This window comes from Oryctolagus cuniculus, chromosome X (genome assembly GCF_964237555.1).
Source record: "Oryctolagus cuniculus chromosome X, mOryCun1.1, whole genome shotgun sequence".
Taxonomy (NCBI): Eukaryota; Metazoa; Chordata; class Mammalia; order Lagomorpha; family Leporidae; genus Oryctolagus; species Oryctolagus cuniculus.
The window spans coordinates 65,836,559-65,852,981 of record NC_091453.1 but is presented as its reverse complement, the minus strand read 5'-3'; the positions used below and the strand labels follow the sequence as shown (position 1 = coordinate 65,852,981).

General features: G+C 39.0%; 1 protein-coding gene across 7 annotated transcripts in view; it reads left to right on the top strand.

Moving 5' to 3' along the window:
• Positions 1–16,423, top strand: part of APOOL (apolipoprotein O like) — a 105,524-nt gene that overhangs the window by 19,279 nt on the left and 69,822 nt on the right. For 3 of the 7 annotated variants that reach the window (XM_070066383.1, XM_070066380.1, XM_070066379.1), the window contains one exon: positions 4,882–4,981. The exons of the other annotated variants lie outside the window; for them this stretch is intronic. The gene's annotated coding sequence lies outside the window, so the exon portion shown is untranslated. Of the gene's footprint in view, positions 1–4,881; positions 4,982–16,423 lie in introns of those variants that run through there. 7 annotated transcript variants of the gene reach the window in all.

The following is a 16,423-nucleotide window of genomic DNA, read 5'->3' as shown; positions in this document are numbered from 1 at the left end:
GCAAGGCCACTTAGGCTAAAAACCACACACATACATGTTCCACTCTCTATACACATCATTTTCAAACTCCTGAAACATAAAGAGAAAAGTCTAGAAAACATCCACAATGATGCTTAAGAATGAATAGAGGTGAGAATTACAGTGTTCTTAGAAACTATACAAGCTAGATAATGTATATGAAGGAGAATACTCCTTGTAGCTTTGAATCGCTAAATAATAACTCTTCTTTTGAACATTTAAGGCTTCTTTTCTTTTTTTTTTAAATATTTTATTTATTTATTTGAGAGTCAGAATTACAGACAGTGAGAGGTAGAGACAGAGAGAAAGGTCTTCCGTCTGCTGGTTCACTCCCCAAATGGCCGCAATGGCTGGAGCTGTGCCAATCTGAAGCCAGGAGCCAGGAGCTTCCTCTAGTCTCCCAAGTGGGTGTGGGGGCCCAAGCACTTGGGCCATCTTCTACTGCTTTCCCAGACCACAGCAGAGAGCTGGATTGGAAGAAGAGCAGCTGGGACTAGAACCAGTGCTCATATAGGATGCCAGTGCCGCAGGTGGAAGATTAACTGCACCACAGTGCAGGCACGGGCTTCTTTTCTCTTTTAGGTTTTTATTTATTTATAAGGCTTCTTATTTTTAAATAAAAAATAATTCCTAATACTGACATCTCTGATTTATACTGGTAAAGGAAATCTTCTGTTATGATTTATTCTTTATTTTATATCATCACATTTGCTCTACAGCCTCTTTATTTTTCAGTTGTGACATGCAGTTAATATTTTAGGATTATATCTTTAACACTGTTTCAAGATAGGTTGTTTGATTTTTCCCATATTGGCTATCTCTGTTAGTAGCTTCTATATGAAAATTATGTATTGCATTAAGACTGAATTATCTAAGGATTCTTGGTGTATATAATGCCTCAAATTCTGTTCAACAGCTTAAAAATGTTGATTATGCATGAGTACAGAAAGATTGCACACAAATTCTGTGACATAGTTTCTGCTCTAAAGGATCTTAGAGTTTTTTGTCAAAGAGGGCATATCCTTTTGAAATGGATGACATTGTAAGATAGCATGTATTTAGATACTATAATATGTAAATGTATAATAAATCTTTTGCAATTCAAGTAAAAAATTACCTATATAATATAATCCTTTTTTGCCCTCTTAGACCTTTTATACTGATATTTGGATTATTAGGAATGAAGAAGTTGGCTTACCAGCAGTAGCTTTGAGTTGAAAAAATTGTTATTTTTTTCAGGACCTAAAGGCAGTTAGACTGGATAAATCAGAAAGATTAATTTGGGCATACTTATAGAAGAAAAGATTACATTAGAAAAGGCAAGAAGGTAGGGTATTTGAATGCAAAGATAAGTTAGAAATTTATCAGGCTGGCACTGCAGTTCACTAAGCTAATCCTCCGCCTGCGGCGCCGGCACCCCGGGTTCTAGTCCCGGTTGGGGCGCCGGATTCTGTCCCGGTTGCTCCTCTTCCAGTCCAGCTCTCTGCTGTGGCCCGGGAGGGCAGTGGAGGATGGCCCAGGTCCTTGGGCCCTGCACCCGCATGGGAGACCAGGAGGAAGCAGCTGGCTCCTGACTTTGGATCAGTGCAGCGTGCCGGCAGTAGCGGCCATTTGGGGGGTGAACCAACAGAAGGAAGACCTTTCTCTCTCTCTCACTGTCTAACTCTGCATGTCAAAAAAAAGTTAGAAATTTATCTTGAAGGCCATGGAAACAAATCCCAACATGGTTTGTGATTTTAAAACTACATGTAAAATAGTGCAGACATACAAAAACGTGCTAAAAATACACACTTCAATTGCAATTAAACCTTGCTGTACTCTTCCAGCCCAGATTGCATTTAGGTACTCTCCTTTGTATTTAACATGGCTATGTATGTTTTTATTTTTTTATTTCTTTTTAATTTATTTGATAGGTAGAGTTATAGACAGTGAGAGAGAGAGACAGAGAGAAAGGTCTTCCTTCCTTTGGTTCATTCCGCAAATGGCCACCATGGCCGGCGCTGCGCCGATCCGAAGCCAGGAGCCAGGTGCTTCCTCCTGGTCTCCCATGCAGGCGCAAGGGCCCAAGCACTTGGGCCATCCTCCACTGTCCTCCTGGGCCACAGCAGAGAGCTGGACTGGAAGAGGAGCAACTGGGACTAGAACCGGTGCCCATATGGGATGCCAGCGCCGCAGGCAGAGGATTAACCAAGTGAGCCATGGCGCCGGCCCCTATGCATGTTTTTAGATTTTTTTTACTATGCATGCATATAGTTCTAAATCTTATATACTATTGTTTTGTATGCTTTTAAGTTTTATGTAAATTTAATTTATGCTGTATATATTCCTCTGTAACTTGTTTTTTCCATTAGCATTTTTTGTGATTTTCATACATATTTATATGTAGACCTCTAGGTCATTTCATTTTCACTGTTTCCTAGTATTGCGTTGCATGAAGATCAAACATTTATTATTCCAGTCTCTCAATGGATAGTAGGATCATTTCCTCTGGCATTTTTTTTATGCTATAAGTAGTACTGTTATGAATAATCATATATATGTTTTCTTGAACTCATGCAAGAGATTTCCTGCTGTATCACTTTGGGCAGATCACTTAACCTATCTAAACCTTAGTATTTATCCTAATGATTAGAATAAGAATAGCACATTTTTTCTGCAGGGTTTTATATGAATACTAGGGAATACTGTAGATAATACATTATGTGCACAATACTATGCTTGGGCTGTTTCGGATATCCAATAATTGCTAGCTGCTGCTGTTAACTCTGTTGTAGAAGAATCTTTTTAGTCTCAGAAGCTAGTATAGTATTTCTTCTGATCTTCAGATCTTATTTTAAGCCTCACAACCTTCGTGTCGGTGGACATAACCCACTACTCATGACAGGGAATATATCAAGCAAGTAGAACAGAAATCTGTTGTATGATATTAATTTTTTATTAAATAGAATGTTTATTTACACTTTATTTCTTCTTAGACTTGTTCTGATTTCTTTTTTAGACTCCTGAGTAGTTATTCATGATATTTTTCATGACATAAATAATCTTTAAAACTGTGGAATGTACTGTATTTATTTGGTTACAATATCCTTTATGTATAAAATGTTATCCTTTCTTCATCATTGAAGCACTGAGCTAGGAATCTTAATATAGAGGTTATCGCTCAGATTGTGTACTCAAAAACTGTCCTGTGAAGCATGAAATAGTTTTCATGCTTACAAAAAGTTTCTTTAAAAATAATCTAAATTGAAGGAAGTAAAATTCAAGTATGAGAATTTTATTTATGAGAATGAACATAGCATTCTCATTGATCTAGGGACACCTAACTGATAAGAGTGTAAATTAACGCGTAATAGAATCCCAAGTGCTAGAGGCTTTCTAGTTTGGTGGCTGTTTTACTCCTATAGCTTTTGCACAGGTCCTTTAGTTTAGATCTTAGCACTGCAATCCCTTGAAGTAGACTGAAATGCTGACATGGAAAGCTTAAATTGTAACAGTATGTTTTTGTAGTTTGATTCTGGCTGTTGCATTATTTGTTATTCAGTTCCACTATCTTTTTCAAGATTTTTGTAAGAAAATATAGGCAGGTTTAAAATTGTTCTTCTTTCAGCCAAGTATCAGCTTTTCATGTCTCAGTATAATAAATAACACCAAGGCTGATAGGCTTGGCTGTTCTCAGTAGATTTAATGATAGTTTATTCTCTTACAGATGATTCACCCACTCATTATTTTCTGAAGAAAATAAGCACCCTGATAAATACATATCCTCTGTTTGTGACTCTCTGGTGACTACTCTAAAACAGGGCATCCTGTGTAAGATTTTAATGTTGCTGTCAAGAAATAGCTGTTAGGCAGTAGCTGCAAAAATGAAGCCTGAAAAAATACAGTGGTATCTCTGTTAGAGCACAAGTTGAGTTTAGTGGTACTTTTTATTAGAAACTTTATTATCCTTGGAAAATAGTCTAGGAGACACAGGTGTACAGCCAGAAAAGGGGAATTAAGATTTGCTTTCATGGACCTGTTCTATGTGACACAAAGGAGTAGACGTAAGACCAGTGAAAATTATGTGGCTGTGTTTCAGTTCATTCTACAGAACAACTTTTTCATAGAGCAGTAAAGAAAAGTGGTATGATGTCTAGACAGAATTTTTCTGGTACTGAAGGAACCACGTGTAGATTGAAGGACAGGGAGGAGACTTGCATGTTTTAAAAGATATTCTAGCATCAAAGGAGTAGTTGGAACAGAAGATATTTAAGATCCTCTTACAGTCTGAGGCTGAAATTCTATTTTTTAAAAATATTTATTTAATTATTTTGAAAGGCAGAGTTACAAGGGGAGGGGTGAGGGGAGAAGGAGATCTTCCATCTGCTGATTGACTCCCCAAATGGCCAAATGGCCTGGGCTGGGCCAGGCCAAAACCAGAAGCCAAAAGCCAGGAGCCAGGAGCCAGGAGCTTCATCTGGATCTCCAACGTGGATGGCAGGGGCCCAGACACTTGGGCCATCTTCCTGTGCTTTACCCCAGGCCATTAGCAGGGAGCTGAATCAGAAGTGCAGCAGCTTGGACCTGAACTGGTACCCATATAGGATGCCATTGTCACAGGCAGTGGCTTTACCTGCTGTGCCAGAACACCAGCCCCAGATGCTGAAATTCTGATACTAGCCCGATAGACAGCCTTAAACTTTGAAACCAGTCTCTCTTTGTGTGTGTGTGTGTGTGTGTGTGTGTGTGTGTGTTTACCATTTTATGTCAGGTTTAATAATCATTAGTTTATTCAGGAACAATGATTGATCCATTTCTGTTCTTCTCATTTCATACTTTAATGTTTGAGTTGCATAGGTATGCTATTGTGTTTGTTTTCTTCAGGAACATTTGCACGTTGGGTGTTATAGGGTCTAGATGAAGGAAATCACTTGGAAAGAACAATATTGAATATCACTGGTCATGGTCCTCTGCTGCTGATAAGGTAGGCTACTGGGGAGAAGGAAGAAAAAGTACGAAATAGAGGAAGTAAGGACTGAGAAACAATTGGTACAAAAGAATAAGAAAGTAAAGCCGGTGCCGCGGCTCACTAGGCTAATCCTCCGCCTAGCGGCGCCGGCACACCAGGTTCTAGTCCCGGTTAGGGCGCCGGATTCTGTCCCGGTTGCCCCTCTTCCAGGCCAGCTCTCTGCTGTGGCCAGGGAGTGCAGTGGAGGATGGCCCAGGTGCTTGGGCCCTGCACCCCATGGGAGACCAGGAAAAGCACCTGGCTCCTGGCTCCTGCCATCGGATCAGCGCGGTGCGCCAGCCGCAGCGCGCTGGCCGCGGTGGCCATTGAAGGGTGAACCAACGGCAAAGGAAGACCTTTCTCTCTGTCTCTCTCTCTCACTGTCCACTCTGCCTGTCAAAAAAAAAATAAATAAAATAAAAAAATAAATAAATAAAATAAAAAGAATAAGAAAGTAGATAAAAGAGATGAAAAGAAAACAAAAAGTGGAAGTGATCAGAGATGGGTGTACTACTTTTTCCTTTAGCAGGAGGTGGCAGACTATAACTTCCCTTTGTTCACTACCCAAATGCAGTGCTTTAGAATTTATAAATAGCCCTATGGTGATGAGATCATCCCATGAACAGTTCCTCTAATACTAGTCCCTTACCGAAAGGGAAACTTTTTTTTAGAAGACTTATTTATTTGTTTGAAAGGCAGAGTTACATAGAGGCAGAGGCAGAGGCAGAGACAGAGACAGAAAGAGGTCTTCTGTCCACTGGTTTACTCCCCAAACGGCCACAACACCTGGAGCTGGGCTGACCCAAAGCCAGGAGCCAGGAGCTTCTTTGGTGTCTCCTATGTGGGTACAGGGGCCCAAGGACTTGGGTCATCCTCTACTGCTTTCCCAGGCAATACCAGAGAGCTGGAATGGAAATGGAGCAGCCAGGACTCGAACTGGTGCCCATATGGATCCCGGCAGTGCAGGCAGTGGCTTTACCTGCTCTGCCACAGCGTGTTTTTACACCTTTCCAACCCCCTCTACTAATGGATCTTTTGGCTTCCACAAAATGAGGCCTTTTAAAAATATTTGAACAATTAATATATAAAGGAATATTTTCCCCCAGGAAATTCATTAATCCAGCTACTATTGACCATTCTAGCTAAAGCTTTATCAATTTAGATAAAGATTAATGTTTTAAAGTATTTATTTGATATAACATAGTGGTAATAATCACATTACTTTGACCCAGAAATTTTGTTATGACATATCCAAAGAACAGTGCTATTTCCAGTACGAAAAAGTCAGGCTTATTCTGTTTATCTTCAGAAGGTTGAAATATAGAGAGGAAATGTGTTAGGCGAATACTGCTTTCTTGTTTGTTGAGTACTTTACAATTTTTAAACTTTTTCAACTGCTATAATACTTGGTTTTTAGAACAATCCTGTGAGCATTTTATATCTGTATCAGGATAAAATGTACTTGTGATAAATTTCCTTTGTGGTGGGGCTAAATTGATTGGGTCATCAAATACTTCAGAGAGTCTGGGATCCTGCAAGAAATTTTCAGAGTCTGTACATTTTGGAAAAGATAGTTTATAATTTCCATTAGATTTTGCGAAAGTTAAGACAGCTGAATTAATCTTACAGTCTCAGGTTAGCTTAAGGACATTTGGTTGTTTGCTCTGTAAGTGGTTGGCAGTAGGTTTTCAATAAATGTTACACAATATAATTTACTAGATTCTGTATGTATGTAACCTGATTTAAACCTGTAGACAATTTTATTACTTAATTTTGAGGTCTGTAGTCCTAGTAAGTCCTTTGAGTACACAAAAAGATAAGACTCTTCAGAAAGGATCTGCATGTTAATAGAAAAATAGGCTGCATACATTTTAAAAAGATAAATGCTAATATAACATTATATGCAAATGCTTTAAAAATTGGTGGAAAATAGATTAAAAGATAAATTTATTTAGGTCAAAAGATTTTGAGGGACCACCAGTGTGGCACAGCAGGATAAGCCGCCTCCTATAATGCCAGTATTGCTTAAGAGTGCTGCTGGTTCAAGTCCCGCCTGCTCTGTTTCTGATCTAGTTCCCTGCTAATGCCCCTAGGAAAGCAGTGGAAGATGGCGCAAGTGCTTGGGCCCTGTCACCCATGTGGGAGACAAGGGTGGAGTTCCAGGCCCCTGGCTCAGTGGCCGTTTAGGGAGTGAATCAGCTGATGGAAGATTGATTGTCTCCCCATCCCCCTTTCCCTCTCTCTTTACCCGCTTCCCTGTCTCTCTTCTCCCTCTGTAAATCTACCTTTCAAATAAATTAGGTAAGTCTTTTAAAAAGTTTTGAAATGCATGCATAGTTTTTTTCATAATATATACACATTTTCCATGAACATTCTGAAGGTCCCCTCATGTATACGATTTCAAAAAAGTTTTGCACCAAAATAAATTGATCTCTTAATTCTATTTTTCCAGGAACTTTTTAAAGTACCTTTGTTAAATACTGGATTTGTTCTTTACACAAATAAAAACTACTGATTCATATACACAGCTTTAAGTGATCTAGTAGGATTTGAGCTAGGCCTTCAGTAAAAGGCAGAGCTTAGGTGTTATTTCTGCAGTGATTTGAGGGGGTACCTTCTGGGTACCAGGAGCTGTTAGAAACAGGAGAAGGGGAAGGCATTGCAACAGGGAAGATGGAATGAGTGAAGGCAGTGAGGGAGGAATGTACTTGACAAGTCTGGGGCCTAGGAAGACTAATTTGGCTAGAGTCAGGTATGGAAGGAGGTAGAATAAAGGCTGTTGGTCCATTGAGCTGAGAGAACAAACCAATATTTTAGAAAGATCAATTCAGCATTTCTGTATAGTATATTTAATTCTATTTTGTAGCATCTGAATTGTAAACTGACAAGTTTGAAAATCATCTTTATTTCTAAACTGAGAAGTTTGAAAATCATCTTTAAGTGGAACGTTACTGTCTTTTCAAGTAAATAGAATACTCAATATCCCTCTCCCTATCTCCACAAGGTAGATACACCATATTTTTTCCTAAATATAGCACAGATGTTTACATATTTATATGTGTGTGTAAAAGGAGGCCATTAGGCATGTTTTTTTTTTAAATGTAATTACTGATTTTGACAGCATTTAGTACTTGTCTGACCCTGATTACCATACACTGACTATGTCGAGTTATGCCAATCTGTTGTGCCATTTCTGGAAGATTTAAAAACATATTTATATGAATAATTTTACTCCCTATATATATTTTGATGTTTAATTTCCTACCTCTTAGATTTTTATTTACCTAAATTTTTGACACTTTCAAGTGTTAGTAATCATTAAATCACAGTTATTAAATGATAAGAATGTTCAGGAATTCCATAATAATTTATTAATTAAAGTACTTGGTATTTGAAATATTTAAGCATTAATGTTTTATTAATAATACAGTCACACTGAACTGGGTGGTTATTTGTTCTGGCTAACTTAAGATTGACCTTTTAAGGGCTAGAGTTTTAATTTTGATGAAAATTCTATCTCACATGTAGCATGTAATCTTCATCCTTCTTAAACCAGAGAGTGGAATCTTCATCCCTCATTGTTTTTGATTTTCAGCTTTTCCAATAGTAAGATGTTGGGACTTATCTACATGAAGATGTAAATATAGATAGTGAACCTGAATGGATATTGAACCCAGAAATAGTCTTAGAAAGTACTGTCTTGAAAAGGTTTCTGGTGTCATTTACTGCTTTTCCCCATAAACAGGAAATGAAATACATATAGTTTCTTGGTTTTGTGGGCAGTATGACATACTCAGTAAATCAAAGGCAGCCCTTTTCCAAGTGTTTTTCTGCCTTCTAAAGGTCACTGCTGATGACTTGTATCATTCTACTTGCCCACTCCATTCAAAATATTATGTATGCTTTCTGCACTGTTAACAAAATATATTCTGAGGCATTTTAGGTGTTCAACAAATATTATTTATCTGCACCCCTCCCCTTACTAATATTAGGCTACAGGTTTCATTTCCTCAGCATGTTTGTCTTCAGATTATTTCATGTTTAGAGATGTGCTACTGGTTACCACTTTCTCTTTGTGTTCCTTAATATTTCATTTTCAAGAAAACACCACATGCTATGCACCAAACAATGGCATTTAAGTTTTTTTAGTCATTTTTTTTTTATTTGAGAGAGAGAGAGCGAGCGAGCGAGCTTCCATCCCCTAGTTCACTCCCCAGATACCTGCAATAGCCAGAGCTGGGGTCAGGCAAAAGACAGGAGTCCAGAACTCCATCTGGGTCTCCCACATGGGTTACAGAGACCCAAGTACTTGAGCTATCATCTGTTGCCTCCACAGGTGTGCCTTAGCAGAAAGCTGGGATCACAAGCAGAGGAGCTGAGACTCTAATATGGAATATGGATGTCTCAAGCCATATCTTAACTGCTGTGGCAAACACTTACATTGTTTTAAAGATGTATTTATTTGAAAGTCAGAGTTACACAGAGAGATAAGGAGAGGCAGAGAGAGAGGTCTTCCATCCGCTTGTTTACTCCTCAACTGGCTGTAACAGCCGGAGCTGCGCCGTCCGAAGCCAGGAGCTTCTTCCTGGTCTCCCACGCAGGTGCAGAGGCCCAAGGAGTTGAGCCATCTTCTACTGCTTTCCCAGGCCATAGCAGAAAGCTGGATCGGAAGTGGAGCAGCCGGGATTCAAACTAGCACCTATATGGGATGCTGGCACTGCCGGTGGCAGCTTTACCTGTTACACCACAGCAGCAGCCCCACACTTGCATTTTTAATATGGGCAATAGAGCAGAGAGGTGGAAGAACCTAAGTCACTAACTCAACCAGTCCTCAAGTTCTGCCTACTTTTAGACTTCTGTTGTATGGAGAGTAAATTTTTTTCATTGTCGAAGCCAGTTTGAGTTGCTCATTCCAAAACTTTAGCCAAAAACATCCTAAATGATACTTACTATTAGTGTTGTGGAGATTTGAAAGACTTTATGTATATAAAACACCTGGCAAGTAATAAGTGCTCGTCAGACACAGAACACAGTCTTCAAAGATCCCTTCTGTTTTCAGGGACATTATGATGAGATGTGGCACAGGTACCTTACAGCTTACCAGATTACAGAGCTGTTCTGTTACCCATTTGTGACTTTGTCAGTTAGCTCCTTTCTCAGCCATGGTATGCTTCTGCTACTGTCTTTTCCTCTTTACTACTTCTACTTTTTGACTTTGTATTTATAATCTATCTTCTTATAAATGCAGCTAGCCAATTGGAGTACTCTTGCCTGTAATACTCAGCTCTTTGGTTATTCCCCCTTTGGATTGGTTGCTAGATGTTCAGGGACAGGTCTTTGGCCACAGAGACTTTGAAATTTGAGGTGTTGTTTTAGAACTCATCAAGATGCCTGTAAATTCTAGATAGCTGAGTTATACTGCACCTTTATAAAATAAACTGAAAGTATATCATTGTGAAAACTAAAAGAAACAATAAAAAAGGAAGGAGGAGGGAGCTTGGGAGCATGGGCAGGTGGGAAGTATCACAATGCTCCGAAATCTGCATATATGAAATACATGAACTTTGTTCACCTTGTATAAATAAAAAAAATTGAAAAAAAAGCATAATTTGTGAAGAACACATGTTTCAAAAATCTCCTGACAAGAAAATTAACCCTGTGGCTGGTGTTGTGACTCAGCAGGTTAAGCTATTGCCTGCAATGCTGGCATCCCATATCAAAATGCTGGTTTGAGTCCCTGCTGCTCTATTTGCAATCCAAATGCTTGCTAATGTGCCTGGGAGGCAATGGGTGATGGTCCAACTTGGGAGACCAAGATGGTGTTCCAGGCTCCTGGTGTTGGCCTGGCCCAGCCCCAGCCATTGCAGCCATTTGGGAAGTGAACCCAGCAAATTGAAGATCTCTTTCCCTGTCTGTCTCTCCCCCTCTCTGTCATTCTGTCTTTCAAATAAATAAAATAAATCTTTAAAAGAAATTTAATCACCTTACTTTTTAGTTGCACAATATATATTTTTAAATTAAAAAAAAATAACATCTGGGGTAGGTGTTTTGTGCATTGTTAAGCCACTGCTTAGGATGTCTGCATCCCACACCAGAGTGCCTGGATTTTAGTCCCAGCTCCACTCTCCATTCTTGCTTCTTGCTAATGCATACCCTGGGAGGCAGAAGGTGATAGCTCAAGTAGTTGGGTCCCTGCTAACCATGTGGGAGACTCAATTTGAGTTCCTGGATCTTAGGTTTGATCTGGTCCAGTCCTGGCTGTTGCAGGCATTTTGGTAGTGAATCAGGGGATAGTATAGTATCATTGGGGAAAAAATATCTTTTCTTATACAATGTCTTTATTCTTCTTTCTTATTTTGTATTGTGATTCTTTTTTTTTTTTCTACATTTTTTTTAACTTTTATTTAATGAATATACGTTTCCAAAGTACGAATAATGGATTACTATGGCTTCCCCCCCATACCGTCCCTCCCACCCACAACCCTCCCCTTTCCCACTCCCTCTCCCCTTCCATTCACATCAAGATTCATTTTCGATTATCTTAATATACAGAAGATCAGCTTAGTATACATTAAGTAAGGATTTCAACAGTTTGCTCCCACACAGAAACATAAAGTGAAAAATAATAGATGATTTTTTTTAATGATGATGAAATCAGATCAGACCTATTGTCATGTTTAATCCCAGTGAGAGTCAAGTTGGGAGTTGATAGTTTCTTTTCTTTTCTTTTCTTTCTTTTTTTTTTTTTTTTTTTTTTTTTCAGAGGATCAGTTTAGTATGCATTAAGTAAAGATTTCAACAGTTTGCACCCCCATAGAAACACAAAGTGAAATATATTATTTGAGTACTCGTTATAGCATTAAATCTCAATGCACAGCACATTAAGGACAGAGATCCTACATGAGGAGTAAGTGCACAGTGACTCCTGTTGTTGACTTTACCAATTGACACTCCTGTCTATGGCATCAGTAATCTCCCTATGCTCCAGTCATGAGTTTCCAAGGCTATGGAAGCCCCTTGAGTTCTCCGACTCTTATCTTGTTTAGACAAGGTCATAGTCAAAGTGGAGGTTCTCTCCTCCCTTCAGAGAAAGGTACCTCCTTCTTTGAAGACCTGTTCTTTCCACTGAGATCTCACTCACAGAGATCTTTTGCCAGAGTGTCTTGGCTTTCCATGCCTGAAATACTCTCATGGGCTTTTCAGCCAGATCTGAATGCCTTTAGGGCTGATTCTGAGGCCAGAGTGCTATTTAGGGCATCTGCCATTCTATGAGTCTGCTGAGTATCTCACTTCCCATGTTGGATCACTCTCCCCTTTATTTATTCTATCGGTTAGTGTTAGCAGGTACTAGACTTGCTTATGTGCTCCCTTTGACTCTTAGTCCTTTCATTATGATCAATTGCGAACTGAAATTGATCACTTGGACTAGTGAGATGGCATTGGTACATGCCACCTTGATGGGATTAAATTGGAGTCCCCTGGTATGTTTCTAACTCTACCATTTGGGGCAAGTCAGCTTGAGCATGTCCCAAATTATATATCTCTTCCCTCTCTTATTCCTACTCTTATGTTTAACAGGGATCACATTTCAGTTAAATTTCAACACTTAAGAATAACTGTGTATTAATTACAGAATTAAATCAGTCATATTAAGTAGAACAGACAAAAAAACTACTAAGAGGGATAATGTATTAAGTTGTTCATTAACAGTCAGGGCTATGCTGATCAAGTCACCGTTTCCCATAGTGTCCCTTTCACTTCAACAAGTTTCCTTTTTGGTGTTCAGTCAGTTGTCACCGATCAGGGAGAACATATGGTATTTGTCCCTTTGGGACTGGCTTATTTCACTCAGCATGATGTGTTCCAGATTCCTCCATTTTGTTGCAAATGACTGGATTTCGTTGTTTCTTACTGCAGTATAGTATTCTAAAGAGTACATATCCCATAATTTCTTTATCCAGTCTACCGTTGATGGGCATTTAGGTTGGTTCCAGGTCTTAGCTATTGTGAATTGTGCTGCAATAAACATTAGGCTGCAGACCGCTTTTTTGTTTGCCAATTTAAATTCCATTGGGTAAATTCCAAGGAGTGGGATGGCTGGGTCGAACGGTAGGGTTATCTTCAGGTTTCTGAGGAATCTCCAGACTGATTTCCATAGTGGCTTGACCAGTTTGCATTCCCACCAACAGTGGGTTAGTGTCCCTTTTTCCCCACATCCTCGCCAGCATCTGTTGTTGGTAGATTTCTGAATGTGAGCCATTCTAACCGGGGTGAGGTGGAACCTCATTGTGGTTTTGATTTGCATTTCCCTGATTGCTAATGACCTTGAACATTTTTTCATGTGCCTGTTGGCCATTTGGATTTCCTCTTTTGAAAAATGTCTATTGAGGTCCTTGGCCCATCTCTTAATTGGGTTGTTGGTTTTGTTTTTGTGGAGTTTCTTGATCTCTTTGTAGATTCTGGTTATTAACCCTTTGTCTGTTGCATAGTTTGCAAATATTTTTTCCCATTCTGACGGTTGTCTCTTCACTCTCCTGACTGTTTCTTTTGCAGTACAGAAACTTCTCAATTTGATGCAATCCCAATAGTTAATTTTGGCTTTGACTGCCTGTGCCTCCCGGGTCTTTTCCAGAAACTCTTTGCCTGTGCCAATATCTTGAAGGGTTTCTCCAATGTTCTCTAGTAACTTGATGGTGTCAGGTCGTAGATTTAGGTCTTTAATCCATGTTGAGTGGATTTTTGTGTAAGGTGTAAGGTAGGGGTCTTGCTTCATGATTCTGCACGTGGAAATCCAATTTTCCCAGCACCATTTATTGAATAGACTGTCCTTGCTCAAGGAATTAGTTTTAGATCCTTGATCAAATATAAGTTGGCTGTAGATGTTTGGGTTGATTTCTGGTATTTCAATTCTGTTCCATTGGTCTATCCTTCTGTTTCTGTACCAGTACCATGCTGTTTTGATTACAACTGCCCTGTAGTATGTCCTGAAATCTGGTATTGTGATGCCTCCGGCTTTGTTTTTGTTGTACAAGATTGCTTTAGCTATTCGAGGTCTCTTGTGCCTCCATATAAATTTCAGCACCAATTTTTGCAGATCTGAGAAGAAGGTCTTCGGTATCTTGATTGGTATTGCATTGAATCTATAAATTGCTTTTGGGAGAATGGACATTTTGATGATATTGATTCTTCCAATCCATGAGCATGGAAGATTTTTCCATTTCTTGGTATCCTCTTCTATTTCTTTCTTTAAGGTTTTGTAATTTTCATCGTAGAGATCTTTAACGTCCTTGGTTAAGTTTATTCCAAGGTATTTGATTGTTTTTGTAGCTATTGTGAATGGGATTGATCTTAGAATTTCTTCCTCAGCCATGGCATTGTCTGTGTTTACAAAGGCTGTTGATTTTTGTGCATTGATTTTATACCCTGCTACTTTGCCAAACTCTTCTATGAGTTCCAATAGTCTCTTGGTAGAGTTCTTTGGGTCCCCTAAATAAAGAATCATGTCATCTGCAAAGAGGGATAGTTTGAGTTCTTCCTTCCCAATTTGTATCCCTTTAATTTCTTTTTCTTGCCTAATAGCTCTGGCTAGAACCTCCAGAACTATATTGAATAGCAGTGGTGAGAGTGGACATCCCTGTCTGGTCCCAGATCTCAGTGGAAATGCTTCCAACTTTTCCCCATTCAATAGGATGTTGGCTGTGGGTTTTTCATAGATTGCTTTGATTGTATTGAGGAATGTTCCTTCCAAACCCAGTTTGCTTAGAGTTTTCATCATGAACGGGTGTTGTATTTTATCAAATGCTTTCTCGGCATCTATTGAGAGAATCATATGGTTTTTCTTCTGCAGTCTGTTAATGTGGTGTATCACATTGATTGTCTTGCGCACATTAAACCATCCCTGCATACCAGGGATAAATCCCACTTGGTCTGGGTGGATGATCTTTCTGATGTGTTGTTGCATTCTATTGGCGAGAATTTTATTGAGGATTTTTGCATCTATGTTCATCAGGGATATTGGTCTGTAATTCTCTTTCAGTGCTGCATCTTTTCCCGGCTTAGGAATTAAGGTGATGCTGGCTTCATAGAAAGAATTTGGGAGGATTCCCTCTTCTTCAATTGTTCTGAATAGTTTGAGAAGAATTGGAGTTAGTTCTTCTTTAAATGTCTGGTAGAATTCAGCAGTGAATCCATCTGGTCCTGGGCTTTTCTTTGTTGGGAGGGCCTTTATTACTGTTTCAATTTCTGTCTCAGTTATGGGTCTGTTTAGGTTTTCGATGTCTTCCTGGTTCAATTTAGGTAGGTTGCGTGTGTCCAGGAATCTATCCATTTCTGATAGGTTTCCCTGTTTGCTGGCATACAAGTCCTTGTAGTAATTTCTGATGATTCTTTTTATTTCTGTGGTGTCTGTTGTTACATTTCCTTTTTCATCTCTGATTTTATTGATTTGGGTCTTTTCTCTTCTTTTTTTAGTTAGTTGGGCCAATGGGGTGTCAATTTTGTTTATTTTTTCAAAAAACCAGCTCTTCGTTTGGCTGATTTTTTGTAATGTTTTTCTTGATTCAATCCTGTTGATTTCTTCTCTGATTTTAATTATTTCTCTTCTCCTACTAGTTTTGGGTCTGGTTTGCTGTAGGTTTTCTAGATCCTTGAGGTGAATAGAAAGCTCATCTAGTTGGTGCCTTTCCAATTTCTTGATGTAGGCACCTATTGATATAAACTTTCCTCTTAACACTGCTTTTGCTGCGTCCCATAAGTTTTGGTATGTTGTGCTGTTATCCTCATTTACTTCCAGAAAGTTTTTGATTTCTCTTTTGATTTCTTCTATGACCCATTGTTCATTCAGGAGCATGTTGTTCAATCTCCATGTGTTTGCGTATGCTCTAGGGATTCCTGAGTTGTTCATTTCCAACTTCATTCCTTTATGGTCTGAGAAGCTGCATGGTATGATTCTAATTCTTTTGAATTTGCTGAGACTTGCTTTATGGCCTAGTATGTGGTCCATCCTAGAGAAGGTTCCATGTACTGCTGAGAAGAATGTATAATCTTTAGCTGTAGGATTGAAAGTTCTGTAGATATCTGTTAGATCCATTTGGGCTATAGTGTCGTTTAAATCTACTGTATCCTTGTTGATCTTCTGTCCTATTGATCTGTCTATTTCTGAGAGTGGAGTATTGAAGTCCCCCAGTACTATTGTATTGGGGTCTAAGTCTCCCTTTAAGTCCGTTAACAAATCTTTTAGATAAACCGGTGCCCTGTAGTTAGGTGCATATACATTGATAATTGTTATATCTTCCTGTTGAATTGATCCCTTAATCATTATGTAGTGTCCCTCTTTGTCTCTCTTAATGGTTTTTGTGGTAAAGTTTATGGTGTCTGATATTAAGATGGTTACGCCTGCTCTTTTTTCATTTCTGTTGG